This window comes from Leucoraja erinacea, unplaced genomic scaffold (assembly GCF_028641065.1).
Source record: "Leucoraja erinacea ecotype New England unplaced genomic scaffold, Leri_hhj_1 Leri_1127S, whole genome shotgun sequence".
Classification (NCBI taxonomy): domain Eukaryota; kingdom Metazoa; phylum Chordata; class Chondrichthyes; order Rajiformes; family Rajidae; genus Leucoraja; species Leucoraja erinaceus.
The window spans coordinates 31,154-51,661 of NW_026575371.1; the positions used below are offsets into that span (position 1 = coordinate 31,154).

At 44.9% G+C, this 20,508-nt stretch overlaps 1 long non-coding RNA gene across 1 annotated transcript; it reads left to right on the forward strand.

Moving 5' to 3' along the window:
• Nucleotides 1-3,950: 3,950 nt before the first annotated feature.
• On the forward strand, nucleotides 3,951-8,821 carry LOC129715334 (uncharacterized). The gene is made up of 2 exons (XR_008726482.1): nucleotides 3,951-4,066; nucleotides 6,035-8,821. It is a non-coding gene; the product is annotated as an uncharacterized LOC129715334 (long non-coding RNA).
• Nucleotides 8,822-20,508: the final 11,687 nt, after the last annotated feature.

Consider the following 20,508-nt stretch of genomic DNA (forward strand, 5'->3'; position numbering starts at 1 on the left):
AGAAGCAAGTTTTATTTGTCGTTGAAACACAGTAATACCGTCTGTTTGCCCGCGTAACACACACAAGCTCCCACGCTCAAAACACCAGATATCTGCAAAGTTTTTAACCGATGATGGACACAATAGCTGGAACAACTCAGCGGAACAGGGAGCAACTCTGGAGAAAAGGAATGGGTGTCGTTTCGGATCGAGACAATTCTTCAGATCTCAAGCTTTTTGTGTCCATCTTTGGTGTGACAGTTGTCTCATTCCATCCGCTGAGCCCAATCAGGTCTAAAGAATGATCTCGACCCGAGTTACTAAGTCCATTTTGTGTCCTTCTTCGGTTAAAACAGAGTACAGATTAGCTGGTGTTTTGAGCGTGGGAGATTGTGTGCCACAATAATACCGCCTGCTGGCAACAGTCAATAAAAAGGTCTTCTTGTTGTCCAGGGGGAGTGGAGTAGGAGGAGCCACAATTGCTCGTTGGCATGGACACTTGTCATCGGCCCGCCAGGGAATTTGTGCCCCCCCCCATGGTTTAAATGCGATTTACTATGGCTGCCAATTACCCGAGCCGTCTGTCCCCGCGGACCGGGTGAATCACTCGGTTTGGGGGTTGCGGCCAATGGCGGTGCATCGCAGTCAGTCACTCTAGGTGGGCGGAGGGACCAGCCTGTCCCACACCTCTCCTCCACACGGCGCTGCCGACGCACAGACCGTCACAGTGCGGCCGCACGTGGGAGACGAGGCGGAGGGCGGCCATGGTCGTGGGAGAGTGGGGACAGTCCCAAGGGATGCGCTCACTCGGCCGCTTACAACTTGGTGTTCGGGTTCAGGGTGCCCAGTCATGTCTGGCGTGTGGTATAATGAACCTCCATTCTCCATCGGCCAGTGATGTGATGGATGCGGGGCTCTGGACCAATCGCTGAGAAGTGTCGCCACTACTACTTTCCTACACGCAGTCGGAACAAATTCAATTAACCTGCAAACGTGGAGTGTGGGAGGAAACCATAGCACCCGCAGAAAGAGACGGAAACCGCTGTCAAAATATGGAGGGGACCGGGGGACAGGGGGCACACAATTTCTTGGCGACCGCGCGCGCATGCGCACACTCACACACACGCGTGCGCGAGGCTTCGGAGGCTGAATCCAACGCTAATTGCAGCTTTACTCTGCCTGTCTCACCGGGTTAAACTACAGCCTTGTCTGGACTGACGAGATACCAGCGCTGGTTCTCCACAAGTTATTTCCCGCAAGTCCAGGACGAGTTGTAAGCTCACATGGCGGGACAGGCGGAGTTAGCTGGGTTTAGCGCTGTTACTCCGCCTGGCCCGTCTGACTGCCGACCAAACATATAGCGGAGGATCTTTACTGCCGACCTCTCTGGCCGCCGCGGGGGGGGGGGGGGGGGCACATGGGTGGGGACGGGACAGCGCCGGAGAGCCGGCCGGGATCTATCCTGGCTGCGGATGAAGCGCAGGTCTGTGCTACGTCTCCCTCCTCGAAACACCACGCTCTATCCTCAGCCCCCCCCCCACTCCTCCCTCCTCCAATCTTCGCACTGAATCATGCCCCATCCACATTTCCAGCTGCCCGACGTCTCTATCCTCCAATCGGCGCCCTCGATCATCAGTCCCACCCCACTCTCTCGCGAAAAGCGGAGATTTCACCGGATTTCATAATCCAGTTTTCAAAACCATGGGGGGGGGGGAGAGGGTGTCCCCCGGGGTTTCCCGGAGTGATGAGTGGAGCTAGTGGGGGGGGGGGGGGGGGCTAGTTGACGGCAGGGTCGGCCAGGGTTGGCGTGTTGCGGTTTCCGTCCGTGAGGGTGACCCGTGAACAGCTCCGCCCCGTGGAGCCACACTGACTTGGACCGCGTGCCGATGCAGACAGGGGAATGCTTTTTCATCTTTTTTTATCTCTCTCTATCCCTCCGTATCTACCTGTCTCTCTCCCCCTCTATCTGACTCTCTCTCTCTCTCCCTCTTTCCCTCTGACTGTCTCTCTCTCTCTCTCTCTCTCTCTCTCTCTCTCTCTCTCTCTCTCTCTCTCTCTCTCTCTCTCTCTCTCTCTCTCTCTCTCTCTCTCCCTATACCTTTCTCTCTCTCTCTCCCTCTCTCTCTCTCTCTCTCTCTCTCTCTCTCTCTCTCTCTCTCTCTCTCTCTCTCTCTCTCTCTCTCTCTCTCTCTCTCTCTCTCTCTCTCTCTCTCTCTCTCTCTCTCTCTCTCTCTCTCTCTATCTCTCTCTCTCTCCTCTCTCTCTCTCTCTCTCTCTCTCTCTCTCTCTCTCTCTCTCTCTCTCTCTCTCTCTCTCTCTCTCTCTCTCTCTCTCTCTCTCTCTCTCTCTCTCTCTCTCTCTCTCTCTCTCTCTCTCTCTCTCTCTCTCTCTATCCCTCTCGCCAGCCAAGGGGGAGGTCTTTTAGGACCTAAATGGGAACAACATTTTTCACCCAGAGAGTGGCGAATCTCTGGAATTCTCTGCCACAGAGGTGGTTGAGGCCAATTCATTGGCTATATTTAAGAGGGAGTTAGATCTGGCCCTTGTGGCTAAATGTATCAGGCGGTAAGTAGATAAGGCAAGTACAGGATACTGAGTTGAATGATCAGCCATGATCATATTAATTGTCGGTGCAGGCTGGAAGGCCGATTGACCTACTCCTACACCTATTTTCTATGTTTCTACGTTTCAATGACTGATTGTGTTTTCCACGGCTGCTTCGGTTTCCACCCATTCTCCAAAGATGTACAGGTTTGGAGCTTAATTTGATTTGGTAAAAATTGTCGCTGGAATGCTGTGTACGATAATGTTATCGTGTGTCGATCGCTGGTAGGGCCTGTTTCCATACTGTATCTCTAAACTAAACTAAACTTGTTTGAATGTATGGTAATTGGTCATTACGGACTCGGTGGGTCGAAGGGCCTGTTTCCACGCCGTAGCTCTAAATTAAACGCGTGTATGGATGACCGCTGGTCGGCGCAGGCCTGGTGGGTGGAAGCTTTCCATACTATATATATATATATATATATATATATATATATATTGCAACTGCAACATTTCCACACAACTTCTATACGACTGGAAAGTGAAGGTGTATGTGGATCGCTGTTCAGCACGGTCTTTGTGGGCCAAAGGGCCTGTTTCCATAATGTACAGGACAGAACATACAACACAGAATATAGAATGTAGAAAATAGTGGAAAATATATAACGTTGAGTATTGAACGTTGAACATAGCACATTGAATATAGAACACAGAAAATACTACCGGGGTCACTGGAAATGTGGCCTGACCTGCTGAGATTCCAACACTTTGTGTGTTTTTGCTGCTAGACTTTGCAGATCCTGGTTTCTCCTTATATTACTTTTACTGACTTCATAATTATCACTTGTTCTACCTCACACCTTAGTCTTTTCATCTCTGGCCTTTGCCATCAGCCTATCAACTACCCCCCCCCCCCCCCCCCCCCCCCCCCCCCCCGGTCACGTATTCACCTATCACTCCTCCTCTTCATCTCTTTTACAGCTCCCCCACCTATTGCAATCAGTATGATAAATGGTCACGACCTGAATATTTGCCTATCCATGTTCTCCACAGATACTGCTGGTGGGTGCTGAATTACTCCAGCACTTTGTGTTTTTTTGAAGACTAGAATCAGCATACCCTTGTATTTCACCATTGAAACGACACAGTGTGCTGGATTCACTCAGCGGGCCAGGCAGAATCTGTGGACAACATTGTGTGTGGTTTCTGGTCGGGACATCTTCAGACCAAGAAAAGCCGCAAAGCGCTGATGGAGCTCATCAGGACTGGCAGCATTTCTGGATAACTAGGATGGATAACATTTCGGGTCGGGACCCTTCTTCAAATCAAGAAAATGCAACGGAACACTGCGGCCTCACCAACATCATATGCTTTTCAAAATATGTTTACAATTAATTATCATCTAACACTACTACTCCTTATTTTACAGACAATGCGTGGATAAAGATAACGACACAATACAGCCCGGTGATTGCTGTGGGGATATTACTGCTGTTCACAGCTGCTGTAATTCTTATTGCAATTATAATCAAGAGGAAAAAAGGTAACAGAATGACCATAAACTAAAATTAAACAATTGCCCCAACACGAGTTCAGTTCAGTAATGCAGCGTGGAAACGAACTCTTCTGACCTCCATATTAGAGTTTGTTTAGTTTAATCGAAATATTCAGCCTGGAAACATAGACACTTGGGAAATAGGTGCAGTAATAGGCCATTCGACCGTTCGTGCCAGCCCCGCCATTCAATATGATCATGGCTGATCATCCAGAATCAGTACCCCGTTCCCGGTTTACCCCGGAAAGCAGGTCAGCGATTCAAACAGCATTTCTGGAGAAAAGGCACTTTTCCCACCAACCTGATCAACGATCTCCAAACGCAAACACTATCTTACCAACACTAAGGACAATTTACAATTGTAATAAGCCAATGAATGTAATTTAGAGTATGTGAGGAAACTGGAAATGCCAGAGAATGCCCGTATGCAGGTCACATACTCTGTACAGACAGCACCCATAGTGTGGATCAAACGCAGTCTCTGGCACTGTAAGGTAGCAACACCACCGCTGCGCGACCATGGCGCCCTATGTAGGAAGGAATCCAGATGCTGGTTTACACCGACGATAGACACAAAATGCTGGAGTAATTCAGCGGGACAGGCACCATCTCCAGAGGTATTGAATGGGTAAAGTTTCAGGTTGAGACCGTTCTTCAGACTGTGCGTCAGGGGAGAGGGAAACTGGATATATGGAAGGTTACGGTGCGAAGACACAGATCAAAGAGGATGCTGCTCAAGGAACATCTAGAATGGTACATTGTTAACTGAGGGTAAGGTGACAATGAGGCAAATATTCAGTAATATTAAATCAGGAAGACAGTGAAACTTTTTGGAGAACTAGAATGGGGGAGGGACCGGGTGGGAAAGCCAAGGTTACTTGAAGTTAAATAAATCAATGTTCATACTGAAGATAGACTCAACAAGCTGGAGTATTCAGCGGGTCAGAAGCATCTCTGGAGAAAATGAATGGGTGACGGAAAGAATGAATCGGTGACGATTCGATTCTAGCCACTTCTTCAGACGTAGTCAGATGTGAGGGAACCGAGAGATATAGACAGTGATATAGAGAGATATGGAACATGTTGAAAATGTTGCCAGAACCCTCGAGTCCCGGCAACATCCTCGTAAATCGTATCTGCTCCCTTTTCAGCTTTAAAACAGCTTTCCGATAACATGGGACAACTTTTTCACACAAAGGTTGGTGGTTGTATGGAACGCACTTACAGAGGAGATAGTTGAGGCAGGGACTACCCCAACATTTAAAACGCTAAACACAGGCAGGTAGGATAAATATGGACAGGGCATGTTGAATGGTGATGCCAAGTTGGGCCGAACGGTCTGCTTCCACACTGTAAGACTCTATGACACTATGACGCCCGTCATACAGAGCGGAAACTGGCCCTATAACCCAACTTGCCCACGCTGAACAACTTGGTCCCTCTACAATAATCCCACCTGCTCACGTTTGGCCCATATCCCTCGAAACCGTATGATGAATATTTTTCGGCTGGAGTTTAGAATGGTGAGTGGGGGTCCTAATTGAAACTTATCGATAGTGAAAGACCTGGATAGATGTGGAGAGGATGTTTCCACTGGTGGGAGAGTTTAGGACCAGAGGTCATAGCCGCAGAATAAAAGGACGTTCCTTTATAGAATAGATGAAAATGAATTTCTTTAGCTCGAGGCCAGTGAATCTGTGGAAATATTTGACACAGAAGGATGTGGGGGCGAAGTCAATTGATATTTTTTTAGCGAAGAGATAACTGTTTCATTAGTACGGGTGTCAGGGATTACAGGGAGAAAGCAAGAGAATGGGGTTGGGAGAGAATGATTGATCAACCATGATTGAATGGCGGAGTGGTCTTGATGGGCAAAAATGCTTAATTCTGCTCCTGAACTTATGAACATGAACATAATTTCTGCCTAATATTAATAATACATTTTGTTTTGTGCAGGGAATGAAGTCCAAGTTTACGACTTAAACGCAACTAATACTCCATGTTCGGCAGAGACAACCTTTTGAAACATTAAAGTGCAATTTGATGAGATTGTTCTACGTCATAGTCATGCAGCGTGGAAAAAAGCCCTTCGGCCCAACTGCACCCTTTCCAGCTTGAAACCACAATCACATCTGCCAGCCTTCAAGATTTTAAAGGCCGCTCAAGACACGTTAAGCCATAAACCACAAGCAGTCATGCAGCTAGCCAGAGTCAATAACGTCATAGAGGCACACAGCATGGCAACAGGCCCTTTGGTCCAATTCGGCCACGCCAACCAACATGTTCCATCGACACTAGTCCCATATGCCTACGTTTGGCCCATATCTCTCTAAACCTCTCCATGTGCCTGTCCAAATGTATTTTATTCATTGTAATAGTACCTGCATCAACAACCACCTTTGGCCGCTCATTTCACAGACCCACCACTCTCTGTGTGAAAAAAAGTTGTCCTTCCTGTTCCAATTAAATCTTTCTCCACTCACCTTTAACCTATGTCCTCTAGTTTTTGATTCCCAACGCTGGGTAAAAGACTTTGTGCATTTTACCATATCGATTCCTCTCATGATCTTACACACTCTAATAAGATCACCCCTCATCCTCCCGTGCACCAAGGAATAAAGTGATTGGCTGCTCAACCGCTCCCTATAGCCCAGGCCTTCAATTCCTGGCAACATCCTCGTCAGACTTATCTCCACCCACTTCAGCTTGACGATATCTTTCCTGTAACAGGGTGACGAAAATCGAACACAATACTGCAAATGCAGTCTCCCCAACGACTTATACCACTGCAACGTGAAACACCAACTTGTATACACAATACTCTGACTGCTAAAGGCCAAAGTGCCAAACATCTTCTTGGCCTCCCTAACTGGTGATGCATAACATGGAGTTATATACCCACAACCCTCTGCTCTGCTAAACTCCCTATCTACCGGAGATGCCACTTACAGGTAACTATGTATCTGGACACCTAGATCCCTCTGCTCTCAAACACTGTTCCAGGACACTGCTATTCACGGTGAAGCTCTTGACCTGATTTGATGTAATGCTCATGTAAGTTACTTGAAGTCACCTTTCCAATATCCACATTTTTTAACAGACGACCACACGACCTAGGAGCATCATGAGACCGTTCGGCACATCAAGTCTTCTTCGCCACTTGATCATGGCTGACCTAGATTTCCCTCTCATCCCCATTCACCTGCCTTCTCCTCGGAACCGTTGACGCCATTTTTAATTGATAACCTATCAATTTCCGCTATTAAATATACCTATTGATTCGGCCTCCATTGCCGGCTGTGGCAATTAATTCGACATTATCACCGCCCTCTGGCAAATAAATTCCTATTCACCTTTCTTAAGGAATGTTATTTTATTCTGAAGTTCTGCCATTTGATTCTAAACTCTCCCACAACTGGAAACACCCTCCCCACATTCACATCATCCAGGCCTTCCATTATTGAGTACGCTTTAATTAGGTCCCCCCTCATGCTTCTAAACATTAGCGAGTCAAGGCCCAGTGCCTTTAAACGCTCATCATACGTCAACCCAATCATCCCTGGGATCAGTACCGAAACCATCCTCTAGACCCCCTCCCTCGCCAGCAAACATATCGGGTCCAAAACTTCCCGCAATTTTCCAAAAGACACAGAAGCAGATTGAGGCCATTTAGCCCATAGAGTCTACTCCGGCATTCATTCATGACTGATTTATCTTTCCAAATCAACCCCGTTTTCCTGCCTTGAACCCGTATTCTTTGACGCCCTTACTAATTAAGGCATGTTAGCAATATTTGCCTTGAAGAACAATATGTTCAGTTTAGTTTATTTTTTTGCACTGTTATTTGCACTGATAAGCATTGTTTGCATGCCTTCCAGTCAGCGGTTGACAATCATATCGCTTTATGTATTTAAAGAGTTATCATTAGTCTAAGTATTATTTTAACGTGATATTAGTTGAGTTCAGTTTATTGTCACACATACCGCGGTACTGTGAAAAGTCTGATGACAGCTGGGAAGATACTGACCCCTCTGGAAGTGAGCTTCTACAGAATTATGTACATTTTGCCCGTTGGGAGAGAGGAGAAGAGGGTGGCAGGGTGCGACTCATTTTTGATTTGCTGGTGGCCTTGCCGGGCAGCCTGAGGTATAAATGTATTCATTTTTTATTTTTTTTTGAAAATATTTTTTATTGGAGATAGGTACATAATCTATTACATCATTACTGTCTTACATTTTTAAATTGATAATATTGTCGGTTATTATTACATTGTCTCCAATACTTTTTGCCTTTTTCTTCATTTTTTTTAAAAACTAGATAGAACTAAAGAGATAGATGAAATAGAGGAAGAAAAGAAAGGAAAGAAAAACAAAAACAAAACAAAAAAAAGGGGGAAAGAGATAGTTAAAGAAGAATGGAAAAATTTATTAAAATAAAAAACATCGTTCGAGATATGTTCGTACATTTCAGAGTGTAGCATTTCATCCAATCTTTAGCCCGAGTGCTAGTCAGGTTCCTGTGCTGAACTATTCTGACCCTTTAAGTAATCAATAAAAGGAGACCATGTTCCAACGAATAATTCCTGTTTGTCCAACAGGGAAAATCTGATTCTTTCCACGTTTAAGGTCTCCGTCATTTCTATAATCCACATTTTGATTGTGGGGGCCGTAGGGCCTTTCCAAAATTTTAGAATTAATTTTTTTCCTGTTATTAAACTATAATCAATAAAGTTTCTTTGTGTTATTCTAAATGTTTGATTTACTTCTAATATTCCGAGTATTATTAATTTTGGATTTGGTTCCAATTGTGTGTTGGTTACTTTAGATATTATACTAAAAATATTTACCCAGAATTTTTTAATTTTTGTACAGTTTGCAAACATATGCGACAATGTAGCTTCTAAATGTTGACATTTATCACATATAGGTGAGATATGTTGAAAAATTGTATGTAATTTTGTTTTTGAATAATGTAACCTATGTATTACTTTAAATTGTATTAGAGAATGTCTGGCGTTTAGTGAACACTGATGTATGTGTTGTAAACTTTCTTCCCAAGTGTCTTTCGTTATTACTTGATTTAATTCTTTTTCCCATGTTTGTCTGTGTAAGTCCGTCGAAGGAATGTCACTGTCTAATAAGATATTATATATATATGATATTAATTTTTCTGTATTAGGATGTTTGTTCCAACATTCATCAAGAATTTCTGAGTTTCTAATTCGAAAATTTTGAGAATTCGATTTTACATAATCTCTAAGTTGAAGATATCTGAAATAATCATTTCCTCGAAGTCCATAAGTCTGTTGCAACTCCTGAAATGTCAGAAAGGTGCCTTCCTTGTAAAATTGTCCCATATTTTTAATTCCATAATTCCTCCATTGTGCAAAACCCCCGTCTAACCATGAAGGCTTAAACAAAGGATTATTCATAATTGGAAGAAAAAGTGATACGTTATCTAATTTTAATGTATTTTTTAATTGTTTCCAAATTCTTATAGCACTAAATATTATAGGGTTTTCCCTATAAATTGTTTTGTTTAATTTAGACGTAGCAAATAATATCGAACCAATATCGAAAGGTAGACAATCTTCCTTTTCCATTTTTAACCAGTCTGGTTGCTGGTCTATTTCTTCCAACCAAAAGTTCATATTTTTAATATTAACTGCCCAGAAATAAAACAAAAAGTTAGGTAAAACCAAGCCTCCATTACTTTTTGATTTACACAGGTGTCTTTTGTTTATCCTGTGATTCTTATAATCCCAGATAAAATCATTAACAATAGAGTCCAATTTAAAAAAAAAGTTTTTTGCCAGGTATATCGGAATCGTCTGAAAAAGGTATAATATTTGCGGTAAAAAAATCATTTTTATGGCATTAATTTTGCCAACCATTGAAATAGGTAGTGTTTTCCAGTATTGGATATTCTTATGTAGTTTATTCAATAATGGGGGGAAATTTGCTTTAAATAATGATGTATATATCTTAGTTACATAAATACCTAGATATTTAAATTTTTCATTTACTACTTTAAATGGAAATTGTTGTATTATCTGTTTGTTATGTTCCCTTATTGGCATAATTTCACTTTTATTCCAATTTATTCTGTATCCTGAAAGTGCACCGAATTGGTTTATTAGCTTTAATAAGTTTGGGATACTAATTTCTGGTTTTGTAATGTAAATTAATACGTCATCTGCGTATAGAGAAATTTTATTCACTGTGTCCTTAGTGTTATACCCGTGTATTTCCGGATGCCCCCTAATTCTTTCTGCCAGTGGCTCAATAGCAAGCGCAAATAATAATGGAGATAACGGGCATCCTTGTCTACAACCTCTAGACAGACTAAATTTAGATGACAACCTTTGGTTAGTAAGTATTCTAGCCGTGGGATTTGTATATAACAGTTTTATCCATGTACAAAAGTTCTCCCCTAGCTGCATCTTTTCCATCACCGAAAATAAATAAGGCCATTCGACCTGATCAAATGCTTTTTCAGCGTCAAGTGAGATTATTGCTAGATCTTCATTAATAATTCTCTTGGAATATATAATATTAAATAATCTTCTTAGATTATAATATGAGTACCGTTTCTGAATAAAGCCTGTTTGGTCAGGATGTATTAATTTATTCATCACTGTACTTAATCTATGCGCTAGTATTTTAGTTAAAATGTTCTGGTCTGTATTTAAAAGTGCAATTGCTCTGTATGATCCCGGGTCTTCCGGATCTTTATCAGCTTTAGGAATAAGTGTTATTATAGATTCATTTAAAGTGTCTGGAAGTTTCTGTTGAGTATAGATATACTCATACAGTCTTTGTAAACGTGGGCAAAGCAAATCATAAAATATTTTGTAAAATTCGGAGCCTAAACCATCTGGTCCTACTGCTTTACCATTTTTTAACGAGCCAATAGACTGCTCAATATCCTTTATCGTAATCTCCCTTTCTAATAATTCTCTATCGTTTGAATCTAAACCTTTTAAATTACATTTTATTTAAAAATCTGCTATTCCTTCTGATTGTGCTACGGTTTTAGTTGAATAAAGGTTATGATAGTATTGGAGAAATCTATCATTTATGTCCTTGGGCATTTTTAATAATTCTCCTGTCTCTGTTCTAATTTTATGAATTATTTTTTCCCCTTCCATTTTTCGTAACTGGCGTGCTAATAGTTTTTGTGGTTTGTCTCCAAATTCAAAATGTAATTGTTTGGTTTGTTGATAAAGTTTTATTACTTGTTCTGAATACATTTTATTTAATTTATATTTCAATACAACAATTTTATTATGTTTTAACGTAGATGGCATTCTCGCATTTTCTATATCTAGTTGCTTGATTTCACTTTCCAATGTTTGTTGCTTAATCCTAGTCTCTTTATTATAAAATGCTTGAGCAGAAATTAATGTACCTCGAACATATGCTTTGAACGTTTCCCACATAAGAGAAGTAGGTGTGTCAGGGTTGTCATTTACCTCAAAAAATATTTGAATCTGTTTAATAATATATTCCTGGCATGATCTTTCGTTCAAAATTTGTGGATTAAATCTCCAATATGCTTGTTTCTCGGACATTTCATTTAATTTAATCATGAATGTTACAGGTGCGTGATCTGAGATTATAATGTTATGGTATTTTGAATTATAAATAAATGGGATAAACGTAGCGTCAACTAAAAAATAATCTATTCTTGAGTATGTTTTGTGTACTGGTGAGTAAAATGAATATTCCCGTCCAGTTGGATTTTCTATTCTCCAGACATCCTTAATATTAGTGGTATTAATAAATGAATTTAAAAATACACTTGATTGAGATTTTGCTTTTTTTGAGGAGCAGGGAGGTTCTACTGCAGTTGTACAGGGTCTTGGTGAGACCCTCTGCCGCAGAGGGTAGTCGAGGCCAGTTAATTGGCTATATTTATGAGGGAGTTAGATGTGGCTCTTGTGTCTAAGGGGACCAGAGGGTATGGGGAGAAGGCAGATACGGGATACTGAGTTGGATGATCAGCCATGATCATATTGAATGGCGGTGCAGGCTCGAAGGGCCGAATGGCCTACTCCTGCACCTAATTTCTATGTTTCTATGTTTCTATCTGTACCACCACAGTGTGTCACTCCATCAGTACCACCACAGTGTGTCACTCCATCAGTACCACCACAGTGTGTCACTCCATTAGTACCACCTCACAGTGAATCATTCTACCAGTACCAACACATAATATGTCACTCCATCAATACCACCACAGTATTTCAATCTATCAGTATCACCCCACAGTGTGTCACTCTAACCGTATCACCAGTGTTACTCCGCAGGTATCACCACAGTGTGTCCCTCCATCAGTATCGCCACAGTGTGGCCCTCCAACAGTACATCATTACTGCTACAGTGTGCCCCTGCATCAGTACCACCACAGTATATTTCCGCGTCAATACCACCACAGTATATCACTCCATCAGTACCACCACAGTGTGTCCCTGCATCATTACCACCACAGTGAGTCACTCCATCAGTACCAGCACAGTGTGTCACTCCACCAGTACCACCACAGTGTATCACTTCATCTGTACCACCAGAGTGTGTCACTCAAACAGTGCCACCACTGTGTGCCATTCCATCAGTACCACCACAATGTGTCATTCCATAAGTACTACCACAGTGTGTCACTCCAACCGTACCACAAGTGGTACTCTGCAGGTATCACCACAGTGTGTCCCTCCATCAGTACCACCGCCTAATGTGTCATTCCATCAGTAGCACCACAGTGTCACTCCATCAATACCACTACAGTGTGCCAATCCATCAGTACCACCCCACGGTGTGTCACACCATTAGTACCACCAGAGTGTCACTCCACAGTTTTCACCACAGTGTGTCACTCCATCAGTACCACCACAGTGTGTCACTCCATCAGTACCACCACAGTGTGTCATTCCATCAGTACTACCAAGTGTTTTTCTGCGTCAGTAATACCACAGTGCGTCACTCCATCACTATCACCAAAGTGTGTCTCTCCATCAGTACTACCACATAATGTGTCATTCATCAGTAGCACCACAGTGTGTCACTCAATCTGTACCACCACAGTCTGTCACTTCATCAGTACCATCATAGTGTGTCCCTCCATCAGTACCACAACAGTGTCCCTCCATCCGTCTCACCACAGTGTGTCACTCCATCAGTACCACCACAGTGTGTCACTCCATCAGTACCACCACAGTGTGTCACTCCATCATTACTGCTACAGTGTGCCCCTGCATCAGTACCACCACAGTATCTTTCTGCGTCAGTACCACCACAGTATATCACTCCATCAGTACCACCACAGTGTGTCCCTGCATCATTAACACCGCAGTGTGTCACTCCATCAGTATCACCACAGTGTGTCACTCCATCGGTACCACCACAGTGTGTCACTCCATCAGTACCATCATGGTGTGTCCCTCCATCCGTACCACAACAGTGTCCCTCCATCCGTATCACCACAGTGTGTCACTCCATCAGTACCACCACAGTGTATCACTTCATCTGTACCACCAGAGTGTGTCACTCAAACAGTACCACCACTGTGTGCCATTCCATCAGTACTACCACAGTGTTTTTCCTCGTCAGTAATACTACAGTGTGTCACTGCATAAGTATCACCAAAGTGTGTCCCTCCTTCAGTAGCACCACAGTGTGTCACTCCATCAGTTCTACCACAGTGTGTCCCTCCATCAGTACCACCGCTTAATGTGTCATTCCATCAGTAGCACCACATATTCACTCCATCAATACCACCACAGTATGGCAATCCATCAGTGGCAATCCATCAGTACCACAAGTTGTCACCACAGTGTGTCACTCCATCAGAAGCACCACAGTGTGTCACTCCATCAGAAACACCACAGCCTGCCCCTCCATCAGTTCCACCACAGTGTGTCACTGCTTCTGTACCATCACAGTGTGTCCCTCGATCAGTACAGCTTCACAGTGTGCCCCACCATTAGTACCACCACAGTGTGTCACTCCATCAGTACCACCACAGTGTGTCACTGCATCTGTACCACCACAGTGTGCCCCACCATCAGTACCACCACTGTGTGTCACTCCATCATACCACCACAGTATGCCCTCCATGAGTACCACCACAATGTATCACTCCATCAGAAACACCACAATATGTCACTCCATCAGAAACATCAGAGTGCGTCCCTCCATCAGTTCCACCACAGTGTGTCGCTCAATCAGTACCACCACTGTGTGTCCCTCCATCGGGATCACCACAATGTTTCACTCCATCAGTACCACCAGAGTGTGTCTATACTCCGTCAGTAAACATAGAAACATAGAAAATAGGTGCAGGAGTAGGCCATTCGGCCCTTCGCGCGTTAGCCCATCAGCACCAGAGAGTTACTCCATCAGTACTGCTCCACAGTACCCGAGATCTAAAGGCCCAAACAAAACTACTGGTCTACAGACTCTTTGTCCTCTCCACCCTGTTGTATGGAGCCGTCATGGACCACCTACAGCAGGCACCTGAGAGCCCTGGCACAATAACATCAAAGATCCTTACGAAAGATTCTGAGGATCAGCAGGGATGACAAACACAACAACATCAGCGTTTTGTAGGGAAGCCAACATGACCAGCATCACCACCACAATAACGCAGCACCAACTTCGATGGACTGGCCATGTCATGCGCATGTCCAACACACGTCTCCCTAAACAAATCCTGTACCCTCAATTGAAGGAAGGTCAGTGAGCCCCCGGCGGGCCAAAGAAACGCTTCAAGGTCAACATCAAGAACAGTTTGAGGAAATTCCTCATCACCTCAAACAACTGGGAGCACATTGCACTGGACAGGCGCTCCTGGAGGAAATCCGTGCAGCAAGGAGCAACACAACACACAATGGAACTACGCCGTGTCGCAGAAACAAAGCGACAGCACAGTAAGGAGAGAGAGAATGGGGCTCGACGACTACCAACCACCGCCAGTCTACAATGCCCACGTTGCAAAAAGGTGTGTGGATCACGGAACGCCCTGTACAGAAATCTGCAGACCCACAAGTAGACGATCCTATGGAGAGGAGAGTACAGTCTTACTCGCTCCGAATGGCCGCCGATGACCAGCACACAGTGTGTCCCTCCATCAGTACCACCACAGTGTGTCCCTCCATCAGTACCACCGCAGTGTGTCACTCCATCAGTACCACCACAGTGTGTCCCTCCATCAGTACCACCACAATGTGTCTCTCCATCAGTACCGCCACAGTGTGTCGCTCCTTCAGTACCGCCGCAGTGTGTCACTCCATCAGTACCACCAGTGTGTCCCTCCATCAGTGCCACCACAGTGGGTCCCTCCATCAGCACCACCACGGTGAGTCACTGCGTCAGTGCTGCCCCATTTCCATCCCTCCATCAGTACTATCTCACTGTGTGTCACTCTATCAGTGGACGGAGAGAGGGCAGCCCAGTGTAGATCAATAGAAAGCGTAGGAGAGAGAGTAAAAGTTCTGAGAGAGTGACATCTGGAGGGAGAGTGAAAGAGGGGAGGGAGAGGTGCTGCATCATTCGCCGTTTTATTTAGGTTTAGGATCATTCTGAGGCGGCAATGTTTCTGTTCTCTGAGTGGCGTGAGTCTTTGGGTCGTTCCTCCTCAGAGGTGATGAAGACAGAGAATGCTATTGTCCAATGGTATAGTCAGATCTATTCCAGGCAAGCATGGAGTGCATGGTTCCCGGGGTCAGTCAGCGGGAGTGGGGGGTTCAGGTCACAGTCAGTGAAGCCGCGATCATATTGTGGTGAAGGGGGGGGGGGGGGGGGGGGGGGGGGGGGTGGGGGGGGGGGGGGGGCGCATTTGACTCCGAGGTGCTCTGTTGAACTAATTCCTCAACCTGTGGACAAAGGTCGCCCAGTCCAGTCCACCTTCAAACTGGGCACCAGAAGCCCTGAGAGGGTCCGTGGAATTTGGCATTGCCTTGCTGAGTGAAACGGATTGAAGGAAATCAGACAAACAACATGAGGTGGAGAGTTGGATCTGATGGAGTTTGAAACAATATACCCTTTGTTGGAACAATGCCGCTCGCCACTCCTAATGTCCATCCCTCAGTATCCATCGCCACAATTCCCAGTATTTGAAGTTTCTCAAACAATTCCCTGAATAAATCACAACCTGTCTGTCTGTCTCATCAGGGATTTCACTCGGCTGATGTCATCTGTTTGCGAATAATTTCAAAATCTCTATATTTAAACTTTGTTGAAACTTCATTGTCCCGGTGGAGACGGAAAATGGTATAAAATCTCCAGGAATGTTGTTCCTCAGCATTTCATTCCGAGACATTACCGGTTGCTCACGGGGACACGTCGCTGAGTCGAGAACATGTGGGAAAGGTTTTATGAATATGTAGACGTGGAGAAAATCCTGTACGTGATCATTGCTGCCGTTGGAATCCCTGGTAAGTGAGCAGAACAATTCAAGTTTTATGACTCCATCCGTGTGTTAACTGGTGTTGACCTGAATCTCATCATGTAACACGTTCCCAACTGTTGACCGTTGTACAAGAATATGTGAAGAATATCAAACCACTCAGTGAAATATTTGTGAATTAACGCTGCTGTGATTTTTCTTATTTTCAGACAGCTGAAACTAACCCTGTTTTTCTCTCACTGCTGCCGGCCAGGAGCCACTAGAATGTTGTTCTTGCCTTCAGTGGCACCTTGCACAGAGTTGTCCCAGTGCTCGGGACAGACAGGCAGCTCTCCGGGACGGTGTGACTGGGAGGGAGGGTTTCACATAGTGAAGTTCACTGTGCCTGAGTTATTGAACAGAGTGAACAGCCGCTCCTGTGGACACTGTGTCTCACTGTGGAGTCTGTCTGTCACAGTCGGATTCCACCCACAGCCTGTTGGTCATTAATTGGATCGATCTCCTGGACAAGTGGCCGCGGATCTACCGGCGTGTGTGTGTTATTACTGAACTGAACGCAATGTAGAATTAATTTATTAACGGAGCCACTCTGCTGCCGGATTCCATGTTGTCCCTGCCTTCTCTCTGGAAGCCTTCTCGTCCCCATCAGATGCCGAGTTCCCAGAGCCCTGGTTAAACGCGGCCGGTCACGGTTAACTCTGTAAAAGCGGCCTCATCAGAGGCTGTGAGCAGCAGCAGCGTTCACTAGAGAAAAGACCAGCCAGCCTATTGTAGCGGGAGGCTGCTCGTTCCCACCCCGTCCGCCCTTCGCCTTATCTTATCTCCCCTGAAGCAGGCAGGCAGGAAGATCGGGCACAGTCGGAGCCGGCTCTAACATTGTTAAACTTGCAGCAGCCGCGCACCGACTCCGACACTCCTAATGTTGAGCTGAGAGTCGAGCCGGTGATCAGTCAGCCCCAGAGACCGTGTTGAGTAAATGCTCAGTGTCCGTCCCCTTGTCTTTCCGCAGTGAATTTAGTGGCGATTGTGATCCTGTCCCGGGGAAAGTGCGGCCTCTCCACCTGCACCACTCGCTACCTGGTGGCCATGGCAGCGGCCGATCTACTGGTCCTAATCACCACGGTCATTTTATATTGGATCCGATATCATTACTTTTATTGGAGTTTCCTGTCCATCACCCCTGTGTGCCGTGTTAACGAAGTACTGAGGTTTGCAGCTACAGACTGGTCTGTCTGGTTCACCGTCACTTTCACCTTTGATCGCTTTGTCGCCATTTGTTGCCAGAAGCTGAAAACTAAATATTGCAGCGGGAAAACTGCGGCTGTGGTTCTGGCAACAGCCGGCGTTCTGCTCTGTCTGAAAAACCTTCCCCGATACTTCACACTGGAACCCCGGACAATCATCGACAATATCCCGTGGGACTGTGCCACGGTGGACAGTATTTACACTGACGCTGGGTGGGTGACATTTGACTGGATCGACACGGTTTTAACACCGTTCCTCCCTTTCGCTGTAATCCTGCTGCTCAACGCTCTGACAGTCCGCCACATTTTAGTGGCCAGTCGGGTCCGTAAGGGGCTGCGGGGTGAGAGCAAGGGGGAGAACCGCAGTGACCCGGAGATGGAGAGCAGGAGGAGGTCTATGGTTTTACTGTTCACCATCTCCGGCAGCTTCATCCTCCTGTGGCTTACGGTGGTCGTAAACTTCGTCTATTATCAGATCACAGGAATTGGAACTGATCTGAATGATTCTCAATATATCTTTAACGGCGTCGGGTATTTGCTGAGGAATCTCAGCTGCTGCACCAACACATTTATTTACGCGGTGACCCAGTACAAGTTCAGGGAGCAGGTGAAGAGCGCGGTGAAATATCCGCTCACCTCAGTGCTTCGGCTCATTAATAAATCTCCGCCCTGTTCTTCACCGCTGGAGCCATGAGGGAGGGAAGAACTGGCCAAGGTTGACTGGAAAGATCACCTAGCAGGGATGACAGTGGAACAAAACCGGCAGGTGGTTCTGGGAATAATACATAACGTGCAGGATCAGTTCATTCCTAGGAGGAAGAAAGATTCAAAGGGGAGTAAGGAGCGACCGTGGCTGACAAGGGACGTCAGGGACAGTATACATATTAAATCGAAGAAGTACAACGTAGCAAAGATGAGCATGAAGCAAGAAGCTTGGGTAACGTTTAAAGAACAACAGCAGATAACCAAAAAGACAATACGGGGAGAAAAGATTAAGTACTGTTGTGGTTTTCCATACTCAAATTAATTCAGGCCACGCGAAGAGGTTTAAACTTGTATTTGCAAACAAAAGTTGGATTCCCCATGTCATCAATTCACGTGGAGCAATCTCTGAGTTACAAACAAAGGATCATCTCTTTTCATACCATTTTCATCTCAGCATGCTCCACCCGTTACATTTCCATATTCAATCATTTGCCAACATTCCCTCATTACCAGCCAATCACTTGCATCCACTTGCCCCCTCCGTCCCTGTACATTTCCATATTTGCAACTGATGAAGGCAGACATGACACCCCCTTTGTGGCCCCTCGACTTGCCATGTGCATTTGACTTATTTGTTCAGTCGTTTCATTCCAACAAAGTGAAATCCATGAATAGTTCAAGTTCAAGTTCAAGTGAGTTTATTGTCATGTGTCCCTGTATAGGACAATTAAATTCTAGCTTTGCTAAAAACAGATAAATGTGTCCATATACCATGATATAAATATATACACACATGAATAAATAAAGAGATGAAGTGCAAATAACAGATAATGGGTTCATAATAATCAGAGTTTTGTCCGAGCCAGGTTTAATAGCCTGATGGCTGTAGGGAATTAGCTATTCCTGAACCTGGTTGTTGCAGTCTTCAGGCTCCTGTACCTTCTACCTGAAGGTAGCAGGGAGATGAGTGTGTGGCCAGGATGGTGTGGGTCTTTGATGATACTGCCAGCCTTTTTGAGGCAGCGACTGTGATAAATCCCCTCGATGGAAGGAAGGTCAGAGCCGATGATGTAATGGGCAGCGTTCACTACTTTTTGTAGTAATTTCCTCTCTAGGGCGCTTAAATTGCCGAACCAAGCCACGATGCAACCGATCAGCATGCTCTCGACTGCACCTGTAGAAGTTAGAGAGAGTCTTCCTTGACAATCCGACTATCCGTAATCTTCTCAGGAAGTATAGGCGCTGATGAGCTTTCTTGATAATTGCATTTGTGTTCTCAGACCAGGAAATATCTTCAGAGATGTGCACGCCCAGGAATGTGAAGCTCTTGACCCTTTCAACCGTCGATCCGTTGATATAAATGGGGCTGTGGGTCCCCCTCCTACTCATTCCATAGTCCACAATCAGTTCCTTGGCTTTGCTGGTGTTGAGGGCCAGGTTACTGTGCTGGTACCATATGGACAGTTGCTCGATCTCCCTTTTATATTCGGACTCATCCCCATCAGTGAAACGCCCCACAACAGTTGTGTCGTCAGCGAACTTGATGATGGAGTTCGCACTGTGATTGGCTACGCATTCATGAGTATAGAGTGAGTACAGCAGGGGGCTGAGCACGCAGCCTTGAGGTGCTCCCGTGCTGATTGTTATCGAGGCTGACACATTTCCACCAATACGAACAGACTGTGGTCTGTGAATGAGGAAGTCGAGGATCCAATTGCAGAGGGATGCGAAGAGACCCAGTTCTGCGAGTTTGGTAACCAGCTTGGAGGGAATGATTGTGTTAAATGCCGAGCTGTAATCGACGAATAACAGCCTGATATATGAGTTTTTGTTTTGTTGAATAGTGGACAATTCCCAGAACCCATTTCTCAAAACATAAGAACTACAGTGGTCACTCATTTTATATAAACAAGACATAGTTCCCATTAAACTCTATAGGTCTTGGGAAAGACCGTTACCTCCTAAACTACAGATCTAAACACAGGGGTCTAATGTTTATAATCCTAATTAAAACACAATATATTTCCCAGATTATCTCATTATAATCCATAGTTAAACTAACATTATCTTGTATCA